The sequence below is a fragment of the Schistocerca nitens genome, chromosome 4 (genome assembly GCF_023898315.1).
Source record: "Schistocerca nitens isolate TAMUIC-IGC-003100 chromosome 4, iqSchNite1.1, whole genome shotgun sequence".
Lineage (NCBI taxonomy): Eukaryota > Metazoa > Arthropoda > Insecta > Orthoptera > Acrididae > Schistocerca > Schistocerca nitens.
In genome coordinates this window covers 695,473,389-695,487,928 of record NC_064617.1, presented here as the reverse complement: position 1 = coordinate 695,487,928, position 14,540 = coordinate 695,473,389, and positions in this window count along the sequence as shown.

The window sequence follows — 14,540 nt, the reverse complement described above, 5'->3', positions numbered from 1 at the left end:
AGTTTTGTCATGACTGGCTCTCCCAAGGCCGCCAGTAGTTGTAATGGAATGTTGTCTACTCCGGGGGCCTTGTTTCGATTCAGGTGTTTCAGTGCTCTGTCAAACTCTTCACGTAGTATCGTATCTCCCTTTTCATCTTCATCTACATCCTCTTCCATTTCCATAATATTGTCCTCAAGTACATCGCCCTTGTATAGACCCTCTATATACTCCTTCCACCTTTCTGCTTTCCCTTCTTTGCTTAGAACTGGGTTTCCATCTGAGCTCTTGATGTTCATACAAGTGGTTCTCTTATCTCCAAAGGTCTCTTTAATTTTCCTGTAGGCAGTATCTATCTTACCCCTAGTAAGATAAGCCTCTACATCCTTACATTTGTCCTCTAGCCATCCCTGCTTAGCCATTTTGCACTTCCTGTCGATCTCATTTTTGAGACGTTTGTATTACTTTTTGCCTGCTTCATTTACTGCATTTTTATATTTTCTCCTTTCATCAATTAAATTCAATATTTCTTCTGTTACCCAAGGATTTCTACTAGCCCTCGTCTTTTTACCTATTTGAGCCTCTGCTGCCTTCACTATTTCATTCCTCAAAGCTACCCATTCTTCTTCTACTGTATTTCTTTCCCCCATTCCTGTCAATTGTTCCCTTATGCTCTCCCTGAAACTCTGCACAACCTCTGGTTTAGTCAGTTTATCCAGGTCCCATCTCCTTAAATTCCCACCTTTTTGCAGTTTCTTCAGTTTTAATCTACAGGTCATAACCAATAGATTGTGGTCAGAGTCCACATCTGCCCCTGGAAATGTCTTACAATTTAAAACCTGGTTCCTAAATCTCTGTCTTACCATTATATAATCTATCTGATACCTTTTAGTATCTCCAGGGTTCTTCCATGTATACAACCTTCTTTCATGATTCTTAAACCAAGTGTTAGCTATGATAATTAGATGATAAGTAGTTATATATATACAGAAGCTCTATGTCATTTGACTGTAAGAGTTACAATGTGATTCATTTTTTGACTGCGAGAGTTACAGTGTCTATGTGATTCATTAAGCTGAATCACTATTAGCTTGTCTCTCTCTACAGTATTTTGCATGTGATAGTTTAATTTAATTTTTATTATTTAATCTCCTGCTTAAAGAATTTCTTTATTATTTTTTTAATTTACTGAGCTGCATTTATCTAGCTATGATTGCAACGTTGGGCGTTGTTGTAAAAAATTTTTGGTTATGATTCTGTTGGCTGTCGGAGATGTATGCCCGGTGTAGGTCTACCTCATACTGAAGACTGGAAGTGGAAAGCCGTGCAATGTATTCTGGACCACTTGATCGCTGCTGGCCGGGGAAGACTGCAGGGTGATGGCAATCATTATTATCGCTCCAGGGCGAACTTCTGGATGGGATTCAGGTCAAGTGTTTATGGCAATAATGAACACCCATGCGTGACTTTGGCTGATAGGGCGTACGTTTATTCAAAACCTTTACTTCCTGCAAATAACGTACTTTGCCATCACAAGTAATTAAACATTTCTAAACAGCCCGCCGAATAGGGAAGGCCAATTCACATCCACCCTTTTACGAAAACACGGTCCGTTCATTTACAACAGTCCGTCTGCACTACAGAGGCCAAATGCACATTCCGCTTTGCTGACAAATAAAGCTGTTGTAAAAAACGACATTCTCTTTAACGATATGACGACTGACTTGTCATAAAGCTTTGTTTATTTTTGACAAAATCACTTTTTATCACACAGTCATAATCTGTTTCGGCCCACAATGTCCACGATCAGATGCTACCGCAGGAAAAAAAGTAAAACTTGTATTAATGCCTTCTGGTATTGTTTTTGTGATCTTTATTCTGAAGCCTGGTTCGATGCAGCTCTCCACGTTACTCTATATTATGCAAGTCCCTATATCTCCGAATAATTACTGGATGCTCCATACTTCGAATCTGCTTACCGTATTCGTCCCTTGGTCTCTGACTACAGTTTTTGCCCCTACACTTCCAATACTGAGCTGATGCTTTCTTTATGACTCAGTATGTGTCCCATCAACCGCTCCCTTCTTTTAGTCGAGTTATGCCACAAATATCTTTTCCTCCCAGTCATGTTCAGTACCTCCTCATCAGTAACGCGAACTACGCATCTAATTTTACGGTATATTGTTAATTTTTACTCGTTGACTGTCTAACATCACGACCGGGAGAGAGGTGTGCTGACCACCCCCCCCCCACCCCCCTACCCGCATCCTCACCTGAGGATGACACAGCGGTCGATGGTCCCGATGGGCCACTTGTGGCCTGATGACGGAGTGCATTTTACAATTACACAGTCCAGTGACATTAGTATGACCGCCACCTCGATGTTCGACATCAACGTGCAACAACCACTCTCAAATGGCAGCACTAGCAGTGGAAGGTATATAAAGAGTGTCGGAGGGTCGCGGAAACCGTGTAGTCGTCGACGTTATGCAGAAACCGAGCGATTAATCTGACGTCCAAAAGAGCACGATCATTGGCTCTGTGCCAAGGGTGGAAGCATTTCCAAATCCGCTAAGTCTGTAAATTATTCGTGTGCCGCCGTAGCAACGTGGCGCTATCCAAAAACTGCGCCGGAGCAACTGTGGTGCACCACGGTCCATAGATGACAGGGGCGAACAACGGCTACGGAGATGTGTACGAGCGAATAGACGCTGAGCAACAGTCCGACAGATGAACCGAGGTGCTGCAAACTGTGTCCTCAGTGATTGCCAGCAAACATTCTTGCGTATGGTCTTCCACAGCAGTCGCCTGTGTCGTGCACCAGTGGTGACTGTACACTGCAACAATCATAGGAAGGGTCCAGGCAGGAGGAGGAAGCGTTATGGTCTGGGGAATATTTCTGTGGCACTTCGTAGGTGATATAGTCATTCTGGAAGGCATAATGGATCAACACAAGTAGTGAGCAAGGGGGACATGGATGGCGACCGCGGATAGGTGGAGCTACAGGTAGGTGGGAATGTGAATTGGCCGAGGGGTGTAGTCCGCGCAATTGCGATAAACACGGTGGTTAACGCAACTGCTAGCAAGTAGGAGATCCTGGACCAGCACACATTTTCACTCGTCGCCGCTGACTCCGCATAAAGTCCCACAGTCCCACAGCGATCGCAGGGCGGCGTGGTTACCACGGATTTGGCAAGGTTAGTTTTAGGGGTGGCCCGATGCCCTTCCTGCCGCCACCCTTTCCCCTCAGGGACGGAATCAGTGCACCCCAGCTGTCTGCATCTAGTGTAAATCATGAAATAGTGTGGACATGTTTCAAATGTCTGCGACGCATGTAACTGAGGCGGAACGTGGGGACCAGCCCAGTATTCACCTAGACGGTGTGGAAAACCGCCTAAAAACCACATCCAGGCTGGCCGGCACACCGGGCCTCGTCGTTAATCCGCCGGGCGGATTCGATCCGGGGCCAGCGCGCCTACCCGAGTCCAGCACGTTAGCGCTCTCAGCTACCCTGGCGGGTCTCCCCCCTCTTCGTCTTCAGTTTACATAATATGCTAACATGCTTGGTGTGCAGCAAAAGAACACAGAACATTTGCAACTGCTTCCAGAATGAATTTTGCTGATTGTTCTCCGACTTAAAACTACCTGGTAAATTAAAACGGTGTGCCGAACCGGGCTTCGAGCCTGAGGCCTTCGCCTTTCGCAGACAGTTGCTCTACGAACTGAACGATTCCAGCACGACTCATAACCAGCCCATTCAGCTTAGCTTGCAACAGTACTTGTTTTTGTACCTCCCACACTCCGCTTAGAGTGAAAATTCATTCTGGAAACAGTCCTCTAGGTAGTGACTAAGCCACGTGTCCCCAATATCCTTTCTTCCAGGAGTGCTAATCCTGAAAGGTACGCAACAGAAGTTTTGTATACTTTGAAAGGTAGGAGATGAGGTATTGGCGGAAGTTAAGCAGTGAGGACGGGTCGTCAGTCGTGCTTGCAGAGCTCAATCGGTGGAGTGCTTGACTGCGTAAAGCAGATGTTCCACGCTGGAGACCTTTTATGACACACAGACACAGACTGGAAGTAAGTTCCACTTACAAACAGTATTGTAAACTTTAAAACGTATTACTTCCATCTTTAATATAAATTACTCATGCTGGTAAACCACCACTTTTGGCACTACTCACGTTTCTTTGAGTTTCAAATGGCTAATACGTCTTGCACCAATCACGTTGGTTTCTTATATGTTACGCCACACCACTGTCAGTGTCCCATTAGCCACTGTCCAGTTTGCTTATATCTTCAGAAACATTGCTACATCTCACCATTAAAACTTTTTTCTCGATTTTTTAAACTTCTGTGTAGCATAGCACAGTGTTTCTTTTCGTCTCTTCTAGGACACTCATTGAACGATTGCCCTTTTTCTTGCACCTGACACAAACCAAACCTGTGTTACAGTGTGTTGTTAGGTGATCTACTTTGCCACATGAAAAGCATTTTCCATCTTCATTCCTTTCATAATGAGACTTTTTGACACATTTGCTTCAGATATAATTTGACTTCACCCTCGTTGCTTTTTGTTAACCTTCATTTTCGACATCATTGCTATAGCATCATCCAATTCATAATTTAAACACGGTTCTCGTAAATTATTCCATGCTTTCTCTTCTGCTGACAAGCCATGCCGTGTAATATAAATACAATCAAACACATTGGGCAAAGCTTGGAAAAAGTGTGCATGAAATTCACCGTCGTCGAATGGCTTCTCTAAGAAAGAAAGTTGAGTTTGTATTTCATAAAATTTGGCTATATGACCTGGTATGCCACCAGATGCCATACACTGTTCTGAAATTTGTGGCTCAGCAGATCAATGTTTTCGTCTAAATGAACACCATAAATCTTATGCAGCTAATCTTATACCTCACTGGTAGTCCCCGACGCGAAGTAAAGGTTTGGTGTCGTGCCATTGCATTGGTCTTTGTCCATTCTGGAAGATCGGTTACTTAATTTTGAACACTATTCCGGTTTAATCAACCTACCAGTAACAACATCAAATACTCTGCCATTCTCTAAAATAGTTCTTATTATAATAATCCGGGTTCCCCATCTTTCTTCCCTAGTCACTTTTTCAATACTCCGTCTTTTGTCTGCTATCGTCTTCTTTCGAAGTTCTTTTTAGTCGAGTCATCGTCAAAATCGGTTACAACTGTCGTTCTTTATGGAAACTTTACCAACCACGAACCTTTACTACCATGCTGGTAAAACACCATAGGCTGTTTTCAAATTAAAACAGTTATTTTAAAGCCTGATAGTACAACAGTATTGTAACCTCCCCACAAATAATAAAAATAAAAAAAATAATAATAATGAATATGATTCTAATTTAGTGTAACCTCTCTACAGAAATTCATTCACATTTAACCTCCACACAAAATTTGTTTCCCATTTAATGTACCCACAAAATTCTTTTCTCATTTAATGTAAGCTCGAAACAGAAAAATTCCTAAACCTCATAATAAAAAAATAAATTCAGTAACCTGGTAAATTTTGGACGATAGCAGTGCTGCGTCATGGCCCTGTAAGATCATTCTGAATAAAAAGCAAAAATTCTTACCTCGATAAAGTTGGCAACTATCTGCTCTTACACTAGCTTTTTCCGGCACAGCTCTGTGCAATGCTGGCCTATACATTTGTCATTTATGAAAGGAAGCAACTGATTTTTCTTTTGCAACAATTGAAATGATCATGGATTGGAGAAAGTAGTAAACTCTTTAAATTGAAATGAATGCTTGTTAGAAATTACTTTATATGACAAAGATTATTATTAGGACATTTTTAAAAGATTTACATGGGAGTTCACATAACATTACTAGGTATGCGCGAGGCTGCTTTTCACCTTACACTATAATGCTCAGGCTCCGTCATCGTTGCACCACGACCGGCCCAGCCAACACGATACACCAGACTGCACGCTAGCAACAACTTACTGCTACACAGTTCCTACTGCATACAACACTGCTCTTTGGTCGCAGATTCTCTTATAACTTACATATTGCAGGCAGCGCGTACCTCTTACATAACCCTCCACTGGGGGGGCAAAAATTTGGCAGCGATGGTGAGTCAATTGGACTTGCCATGAGTAACAAATTTTTCTAAAATATACTTAATTAACTAAGTTTACAGTCACAGAGTATATATATATATATATATATATATATATATATATATATATATATATATAAGTGCAGAACATGAAATGAAATAGAGTGCACATGCACTGAGTACAGAACATATCAAGAAATGACAAAATGTATACGCAATGAATACAAAATAATTAACAAATGACATAAAGTGCACATGCGCTGTTAAACTCTTTAGCATTTTTACAACTAATAAACATATCAAGGAGTGAAATAAAGCGCACACGCACTGTAGAACTCTTTAGCATTTTTACATAACGTATCATGGAGTGAAATAAAGTGCACACACACTGTAGAAGTCTTTAGCATTTTTACGTAACATATCATGGAGTGAAATAAAGTGCACACACACTGAAGAAGTCTTTAGCATTTTTACATAACATATCATGGAGTGAAATAAAGTGCACACACACTGTAGAAGTCTTTAGCATTTTTACATAACATATCATGGAGTGAAATAAAGTGCATACGCACTGTAGAAGTCTTTATCATTTTACATAACATATCATGGAGTGAAATAAAGTGCACATGCACTGTAGAAGTCTTTAGCATTTCTACATAACATATCATGGAGTGAAATAAAGTGCACACACACTGTAGAAGTCTTTATCATTTTACAAGAATTTAAACGCACTGTATAAGTCTTTACCATTTTACAAGAACTAGGAAAGGAATGGGAAGGATTGCATCATGGTTGTAGCACAGTAGGTTGCACGTAGCTGCACTGAAAGTCCATATCTTTCTACAGAAGCACAGCACCAAGTGAGACAATCTGAAGTTCTCTTCCTGAAGTATTTATCAGTGTAGCCAAGACACTGAAATGTTGTATTTATATTGTATATTATCATTTTGGTAGTACATCCGTTACACCAAATAGTATAACCATAATAACATCTCCATTGTTCAAGGTGGTGGACAGCATGATGTGTCAACACCACACTCTTTCATCAATGTAGAATTAGTGCAAAAACCAAATATGGTGCTCCATGATCATAAGGATGGACAGGACAAACGGATATTGCAGTAATATCTGGTAATTGGGTCAGAAGGAGAAGGACATTAAGTCTTATGCTAGTCAACATTGAGAATTACACTAGTCTATCAACTGATTTGAGTAATTGGTGGCACTCATCACCTAGTTACTAAACATTTCTGTACTATGTATGAAGTATTACAGAATAATGTTCATAAACCATTTGATTACAGTGAACATTGGCACTCATTGGCCAGTTACAAACCATTTTTATGCATTAATCAAAAGTGATCATTCAAAACAAGAGTTAGTTAATGGCATACCATTTACATAATTCATCTAGTTATAGTAATCTTGGCACTCATTGGCCAGTTACAAATCATCAGAAGTCATCATTCAAAACAGGAGCTAATGAGTGTAGCATCAAGCTACTGGTATTCATATATAATAGCATGTAAGTGACATAATACAAATTTAAAATATAAGAAACAGTGGCATTCATTGGCCAGTTACTAAACATATAGCAAGTATTGAATATTACAAAACATTTTTCATCATTCAAGTGACATATGACATATTTAAAATAATTATTGGCACTCATTGGCCAGTTACAAACCATCAGAAGTCATCATTCAAAATGAGAGTTAATTATTAGCATAGCATTTATAGAGTATAACAAAAATATTATTTACAGAAATTATTGGCATAGCATGTATGCTTTATTACAAAATATCATTCACTATTACTCAGAACTCATCATTCAAGTGACATATGACATATTTAAAATGTAACACACTGTAACTATTACTCAAGGTCTGTGGTTAGAAAACATCATTCAGTATTACTCAGAACTCTCTTAAACTGGTAGCATTATTTGGGACTGGTAATACATTTTTTGTGCAACAATGCATTGTGTTGGGATCGATAATTATTTGCTGGGGCATAACAATATTTGCTTTTGACTTATTGCTGCAAATGAGGATAGGTAACGTAATTCGTCATGAGTCAGCTGTAGCAAGGTTATGAAACAAGTAAAGTATAAGTGATCACATTCATGAATGACACGCACAAATGGGTAAAAAAAAGTGCAAGTACTAGGACAGGTTTAATGACTAACTGCTTATAGCACATTAATTTCATGAATAGCTTCTCCTAGAAAAAATACAAATTGGATTATTAAGCTGAAAGAAGAAATGCATATTATGCTGAAAAGTAGTGAACTTCGAATTAACAGGTAATGAAATGTGTACTCAATATGTATGTACTCTAGCTGTCCTTTCCAAAACATTCAGTCATTATACCATGCGACGTAAGACATACTCTCAAAACGAACTGCAACAAATACTCAAATAACTACATAGCATATCTTAACTAACAGTAAATATATAAACTTCATCATTATTCTCATCTGCAAAGAAAAACTTAAAAGTGGTGCGTTAAGTGGCCATATAAAATTTATCACTATCATCACCTGCAAAGAAAAACTTCATTATTCATATCACCATAATTTCATTACTATCATCACCTGCAAAGAAAAACTTCATTACTCATATTACCATATTCTTCATGTAACTATTCATTGTCATTCATTATCTTCTGCAAAAAGACACTTCATTATTCATTATTCATATTACCATTTACTTCATACAACTATTCATAGTATAGAGTTTCTTATTTCTACCATATTTCATCACTAAAACTAAGATGTGTAGTTCTGTCTGACAGCCTGCATCAATCGCCTCGTATTCTGAAAGAAAAAATTAGTTAAGACTGCTATCATACAATGTGTATAGTATATTCTTGTTAGTGATTGTTAATTCTGATCCATTTACTCTTCGTGACGAGGTATTGCATCTTCTTTCGTTCATTCCGAAAGTGAAATTCCGATTTCATAGTAATCTACTGTGGTTGGTTTAATTTATTTCTTTTACACGTTATTGCTTTCTGAAAATGTTGAATAAGGATTAAAATCTTGCATTTAAATCATATACCCATTAAATAAAAACTGGTTCCTAGTGATATAATTAAGCATACAGCATAGCATGATAGCAAACGTATTATGTCAAAAACATAGACAGTGTTCAGGTGCAAAAATGTACACAGAGTATCATAATGTAGTATCAAAAAAAAAAAAAATGTAAAATAGTCAGGATGTTGAGATATCATAAGGCAAAATGTCAAAGTCAAATGGTGTTTGTTACATATTAAACATTTCATAGTGCATACAATCAAACAGGAAAACAATCACACACACATGAAAAATGGAAAATGTGCACAGTCTGATATAAAACGACAAGAAATGACTTTCTTTGTGTTCAGCTTGTATGTTGTGTAGTTGATAGAGGCGAGAGTTGAAGACTTTAATCGAGGAAGAATTTGATAAAATTAATATGTCACTAGATAGAATTGCATAATTGGTCATAAAATGTGTAAGTTTATCTAGAAAAATGTGCACGGTCTGATGTGTAATGACAAGAAAAGCGACCTGCTAACCTTACCTTGCCAGGCACTTGCCAAGAAAAAATATGATAAACATCAGTAAGTAGTCACATAAATATAATTGCATAAGTGATCATAAAATGTGTAAGTTTATCTAGAAAAATGTGCATGGTCTGATGTCTAACGACAAGAAAAGCGACCTGCTAACCTTACCTTGCCGGGCACTTGCCAATAAAAAATATGACAATCATCAGTAAGTAGTCACATAAATATAATTGCATCATTGGTCATATAAAAATCAGGAAATGGCATTACAGTGTGATAAATCATAAAGTATGTTCATTCAATAAAGGGTTTAATATTGGAGACATGGTGATTGCCTTTGCTTTTTCTGGTTCTCAAAGTTTCGACGTGTACTACATTGGGGTGAGGAATGCTGCGAATTCGATATGGACCTGCGTACAGAAACTCAAATTTACTACATCTACTCTTTCCTCTGTTGGATAGATAGTGTGTATGTACTAATATCTTCTGTCCAATGTGAAAGTCACGGTGTGTACAAACCTGTTTTTGCTGTCTTCATCGGCGCTCTGCGGCACGTTTGATGTTGTTCAGCGCAATGTCAATTATTTCGTGGTGTCGTAGTCGACGAGATGTAGGAAAGGATACTAATTCTTTAATTTTGTTGGGTGGTTCAACATTTTTCAGTATAACAGTCGGAGATAGCATAGTAGATTCATTTGGTATGGAATTAATTACATCCTGGAATGAGAGTATGTGTGTGTCCCAATCAATATGTTTTTTATGGCAGTATATTCTACATAGTTTACCAATTTCTTTCATTAGTCGTTCACAAGGGTTCGAAGAAGCATGGTACCTGGATATATAGATCAGAGAAATGTTTCTAGCTCGTAACATACGTGTCCATATAGCAGATCGAAATTGTGGTCCATTGTCGGAAATTACTTTCAATACATGTCCTACATGAAATAGAAAATGTTTTATAAATGCTTTCGAAACAGATTTAGCAGTAGCTTTGCGTAACGGAGTGAAGGTAACAAATTTTGAAGTGAGTTCAACAGCGACAAAAATGTAGCAAAAACCTCTATTAGTTCTGGGAATCGGACCAAAAATGTCTACAGCGGCCATGTGTCTCAATTTAACAGGTACAATGGGATGTAATGGAGGAATATGTGAAGTCGTATCTGACTTAGCTTTCTGGCAGATTTTACATGACGCTAAAACTCGTCGAATACGTTTCTCCATGTTGGCAAAATAACAGTTCTGTCTCAGTATAAGAAAACATTTTCTGGCTCCGTAATGTGCGTAACTTAAATGAGTATACTAAATTAATTTGTTAACAAGCTCGTCAGGAATACATAATAACCAATTGTTGCTGTCAGGGTGAGAGCGGCGAAACAGAATATTATTGCGTGCAGTGTAATGGTTTCTAATGGTAACATTATTCCTACCTTGCCAAAAGTGTTTAATTTCTTTCCACGCGTTATATTTACTCTGCTCTTGTGTTATGTCTCGTAATGACGACGAAATGAAATTTTCAAATGCAACTTGTTGTACACTCCTGGAAATTGAAATAAGAACACCGTGAATTCATTGTCCCAGGAAGGGGAAACTTTATTGACACATTCCTGGGGTCAGATACATCACATGATCACACTGACAGAACCACAGGCACATAGACACAGGCAACAGTGCATGCACAATGTCGGCACTAGTACAGTGTATATCCACCTTTCGCAGCAATGCAGGCTGCTATTCTCCCATGGAGACGATCGTAGAGATGCTGGATGTAGTCCTGTGGAACGGCTTGCCATGCCATTTCCACCTGGCGCCTCAGTTGGACCAGCGTTCGTGCTGGACGTGCAGACCGCGTGAGACGACGCTTCATCCAGTTCCAAACATGCTCAATGGGGGACAGATCCGGAGATCTTGCTGGCCAGGGTAGTTGACTTACACCTTCTAGAGCACGTTGGGTGGCACGGGATACATGCGGACGTGCATTGTCCTGTTGGAACAGCAAGTTCCCTTGCCGGTCTAGGAATGGTAGAACGATGGGTTCGATGACGGTTTGGATGTACCGTGCACTATTCAGTGTCCCCTCGACGATCACCAGTGGTGTACGGCCAGTGTAGGAGATCGCTCCCCACACCATGATGCCGGGTGTTGGCCCTGTGTGCCTCGGTCGTATGCAGTCCTGATTGTGGCGCTCACCTGCACGGCGCCAAACACGCATACGACCATCATTGGCACCAAGGCAGAAGCGACTCTCATCGCTGAAGACGACACGTCTCCATTCGTCCCTCCATTCACGCCTGTCGCGACACCACTGGAGGCGGGCTGCACGATGTTGGGGCGTGAGCGGAAGACGGCCTAACGGTGTGCGGGACCGTAGCCCAGCTTCATGGAGACGGTTGCGAATGGTCCTCGCCGATACCCCAGGAGCAACAGTGTCCCTAATTTGCTGGGAAGTGGCGGTGCGGTCCCCTACGGCACTGCGTAGGATCCTACGGTCTTGGCGTGCATCCGTGCGTCGCTGCGGTCCGGTCCCAGGTCGACGGGCACGTGCACCTTCCGCCGACCACTGGCGACAACATCGATGTACTGTGGAGACCTCACGCCCCACGTGTTGAGCAATTCGGCGGTACGTCCACCCGGCCTCCCGCATGCCCACTATACGCCCTCGCTCAAAGTCCGTCAACTGCACATACGGTTCACGTCCACGCTGTCGCGGCATGCTACCAGTATTAAAGACTGCGATGGAGCTCCGTATGCCACGGCAAACTGGCTGACACTGACGGCGGCGGTGCACAAATGCTGCGCAGCTAGCGCCATTCGACGGCCAACACCGCGGTTCCTGGTGTGTCCGCTGTGCCGTGCGTGTGATCATTGCTTGTACAGCCCTCTCGCAGTGTCCGGAGCAAGTATGGTGGGTCTGACACACCGGTGTCAATGTGTTCTTTTTTCCATTTCCAGGAGTGTATATACATGACGCTGAAATTTGCTTTGCAGAAGTTGGTTGCGATGTCTTGCTCATTGTTGCTGAGAGAACGGGATAGTGCGTCTGCTACAATATTTTGTGTACCGGGAATGTGAACAATTGTAAAATTAAATTCCTGTAAATGAAGCTTACATCTGCTTAATCTGTCGTGTGTAAATTTAGCGGAAAGTAAAAACTGTATAGCTCTATGATCTGTGTAAACGGTCGTATGTCTTCCATAAAGAAAATGCCGAAATCTCGTAAATGCCCATACAACACATAATGTTTCAAGTTCTGTGACAGAACAATTGCGTTCAGCAGGTGACAGAATGCGACTCGCAAAGGCTATGTTTTTAATTACTGTAGAACCATCTTCTTCAATTTCCTGAAAAATATGTACGCCTAAAGCGGTGTTAGAACTGTCGGTGGCAATGGAAAAATTTCTAGTAAGATCTGGACGTGATAAAAGTGGTGCATTCAACAAAGCTTGTTTCAGATTGACAAATTCAGAATGTGCTAGGCTATCCCAGGACCAAACAGTGTTTTTACCCGTCAATTGACATAATCTAGGGGTGTCTAAAGCAGAGTAATGAATAAATTTACGAAAAAAGTTAATTAAACCCATATAGCTGCGAAGTTGTTTCTTCGTCGTAGGTACAGTAATGTCACGTAAAGCTTGAAGTTTTTCCGGGTCAGGCGCAATGCCTTCTGCTGAAATTACATGTCCAAGAAATTTTATAGAAGTTTTGCCAAAGTGCGATTTACTGAGATTAACTGTGAGTCCTTGTGCACGAAAAGTTCGTAACAGTTGTTCAAGAATCAGATTGTGTTCAGACCAGTTAGCTTCTGCAATAAGAATGTCGTCTACATACGTTGTGATTCTGTCTTTTGATTCTGTCGGAAGTATAGTATTCAAACCGCGAATAAATGCTGCTGAAGAAATAGTTAAACCGAACGGTAATTTGCAAAATTGATAACAGTCACCAAAACAGAGAAAAGCCGTGTACTTTCTGCAGAGTCGGATGGAGCTGAATTTGCCAAAATCCAGATTTCAGATCTAATGTGGAATAAATAGCAGTACCATGAAATTTCTGTAGAAGTTCTTCTAGTGTCTGTGGGCGATCTGTTTCATTAATAATTATTCCATTGATGTGACGCGAATCAAGTATGAGACGAAGTGAACCATCCTTTTTCTTAACAATATGGAGTGGGTTTATGTACGGACTAACTGCCGGTTCAATAATACCTTGGTCAAGCATAGCTTACAATTCTTTCTTAACTTGTTCTGTGTGAATGTATGGAATAGGATAATTTTGGCTTTAAATGTATCGTGCTGTTTAACTTGAAATTCATACATAAAACCGGACATAGTACCAGGCACGTTGTCAAAAACTGGAGCTTGCTGTAAAAGAATTTTGCGTAGTTGCGTGCGTTCGTCGTCTGTATTTGCACTGCTCTGTTTAAGTTTATCAGAAATCATTTGCATAACGTCATAGTCGGTTTCGTCTGGAGTATTATATTTGTGTACGTACGTATCTGTTAACAATGTGGAATGACAGTCTATGTTACGTGATGCGGAAATGACCTCTGTACGATTAATTGCTTGTTCTTCTACAGATAAAGAGTGCTGAAATTCTAAAGCCGGTTGTACATTTTCATCGTTTAACATTAAATAGGAGTTTTGAAAGTCAATAACTGCGTCGTGTTGTACCAGAAAATTCGTACCTAAAATAACGTCTGTTGTCAATAAGGGAACAATCCAAAAATTTGAGTGAAACGTATGACCTGCAATACAAAATGATAAATGTGTCTGTAATTTTACATCTACTCCTTTACCAGATACTGCTCCTTTTACTTTAGTTTTGCCTAATGGTAACGTAGGATAGGTATTCTCTTTGTTACATTCGTTGAAAGTTTCCTCATTTATAACTGTCATAGGTGATCCAGAATCGATTAC